This window comes from Penaeus chinensis, chromosome 3, assembly GCF_019202785.1.
Source record: "Penaeus chinensis breed Huanghai No. 1 chromosome 3, ASM1920278v2, whole genome shotgun sequence".
NCBI classification, from domain to species: domain Eukaryota; kingdom Metazoa; phylum Arthropoda; class Malacostraca; order Decapoda; family Penaeidae; genus Penaeus; species Penaeus chinensis.
The window spans coordinates 13,240,794-13,243,293 of NC_061821.1; the positions used below are offsets into that span (position 1 = coordinate 13,240,794).

Consider the following 2,500-nt stretch of genomic DNA (forward strand, 5'->3'; position numbering starts at 1 on the left):
TAAGGAAATGTGTGGGAGCATCGTGTTTCAAAACCGTGGCGTCATTTGCTTTCGGTTTTGGTGAATTTCTTCTCGTTTCCTAATTTGATTGTGATATTTATAAAGACGTTCTGTGCTCAGGTTTGTGGAGAGGGATTGGGTTGTAAAATGTTAGTATTTTCCATTGCGTTTCCCGCAGTTGAGAGCAGCAACACAAGTACAATAAGTAGTGACGAATATATGTTAAACAGTATGTTAATATTGTGATCGTGAAAAACAAATCCAAGACGAAACAAATCATATTTAGCGTTTGGGGTTTCTTATAGAGTGAGAGGTGAATGTGAAACCGGATAGACCAAATAGAGTGTACTCAACATTTACGGGCATTTCAGAGATAAAAACTTACAGCAGGGTATTATAAATGTAAAGAAATCACATGAATCACATCACATTTTACCCTCCCCTTGATGAAGACTTCAGTAAATGTTTAAAGTGTTCTTATGGGACCTCTTCTGACTTCGTCTGGTCATCACAGTCATTTCTTGTTGGTGTTCTTGCAAAGGCCAAGAAATCTTGGTAATTCTTTGATTTTGTGCAGCCATCCATTCTTGTAATTATTATTCCAGTAAATTCCCAGTTCCAGCCAGCCACAGACTTTTGAAATGATATATTGAATATCGATATATTAAATGATTGAATGATACAAACCAAGACAAAGCTCTTCTGTGGCAATATATGTGCAGATACTTCCCAAAGGTGCTAAACATAAGGAACAGAGACGTTTGCCCATGCTTAGCTTAGACGCTCAGCCTGTTTACATTGCTATGATAAATACCACTGACCACAAAACTCTTTAACTGTGATATGTCAAGTATTGTGCATATTACTATGGACTAGTCAGATATTTTGGTAATTACCAGTGTCTGCTTTTCCATATTTATGCTTTAAATGTGTTCTTTTGATATGCTATTTATTCCTGAAAGCGACACAACCTCCAGAGACAGTCCCAAAAGCAGTTTCTTGCAAATTCAAATATCCAAACCAAACCTTTCATACCTATTCTCTAGACAGGTGGATAAGCCCCCCGCCCTCCCATAACCCCTTTATAGCACATCTTTCCAAATTATAGGAAACGGACATTGAGAACTAGCTGTGGGTGTCTGTTAGTCTCTGAATAGTGATATGCAGAGGATAATTTTTATTATTTTGTGGTAAATATGAGGCCATAGCAACTGTACATATGTTGTTTAGGAGTGTTTAGGACTGAATATTATATTTGCGTGATACATAAACAATCCCTGAAATAATCTTGCTCACGTGTGTCGGGCCACATCACACTCTACTTAAAGCCTTCCATATTTGGTTAATGTTACTGAGAGTGATGCACAAAGATAGAGGGAAATGGACACTGCCATCTTATAGAGCATAAGAAATAGAGTAATATATAACACAGGTGTAGCTGCAGTGGCCTCCTGTTTACTGCAAAATGATGAAAATATCCATTGCATGTGACTGCTCAGAAAGTCCACAACACCCTCACGCAGCCAGAGTTCTCACTGTTGCATTTTCTGTAATTTGGCATTAAGTGCTAATAAAGGGGGGTACAGGGGGCTTGCCTCCTGTCTCGAGAATAAATAGAAGGTAGGAAAGGTTAGGCTTGGAATTTTGGGTTTGCATAATAGCCTGGTTTTTGGGCTTTGTGCTCTGGAGGGTGCATCACACATGGTAACATAAACCCCATATTTTAAGTAAGAATATATGGCTTTATCAAATGGTGTACAGGTAATTTTTTACAGTACGCACATACTTGCCAGTGACAGTTCCCAAAAACCACGTCTCAAACTTCATTCAACAATCTAATTTGCCATGACTGGGTGTGCCTGTAAGGAGGGTTGATGGGGGGGGAGCTCTGCCCCCCAACACACCCCGGGAAACCTAGTCATGCACACCTCAGTATGCATGGCAAAATAGAGATGAAACTTGGGAGCACCAAGTAGACTTAGGCTATGAGCAGTGCTTTCTGTGATCTTTTTCCTTTATTTGTGTCATTACCGTTATGGTCTGCAGATTATTTCTTGTACCAATGAATACAACTTTTTGTCCTCTGCAAGAATATCATCTATGATTTGCCCAAGCCAAATGCATCCATACTTTAAAGGTCAACTGGTGCCCATGATCTTTTAATGTGCAGTATACATATCGGCTATTGCTATGATGGATTTTGCTATAATTTCACATCATCATTCAGACCCTTAAATTGTCTGAGCTCTGTTGCTGAAGTATATTGGCGCTGTATCAAAAAAAATTTACTTTTGAATAATAAATGCTCTAATCTGCACTCTAGTCTGGATGTTTGAATACAGTTAATACCTTTCCTGTAATCCAATGACTGTAATCCTTATGGGACAGTGACATTTCTATTGCTTATTGAAAAAACACAACTCTGGCATCGCTTTCACATATTTCATATCACTCTCCTATATTTAGTTTTCTGCTCTTCAGCAGAACACTGATGTAGCAA

At 38.6% G+C, this 2,500-nt stretch overlaps 1 protein-coding gene across 5 annotated transcripts in view; it reads left to right on the forward strand.

The window, feature by feature from the left end:
* Positions 1 to 2,500, forward strand: part of LOC125038847 (hsc70-interacting protein-like) — a 24,466-nt gene that overhangs the window by 303 nt on the left and 21,663 nt on the right. The window contains exon 1 of one of the 5 annotated variants that reach the window (XM_047632475.1): positions 295 to 313. The exons of the other annotated variants lie outside the window; for them this stretch is intronic. The gene's annotated coding sequence lies outside the window, so the exon portion shown is untranslated. Of the gene's footprint in view, positions 1 to 294; positions 314 to 2,500 lie in introns of those variants that run through there. 5 annotated transcript variants of the gene reach the window in all.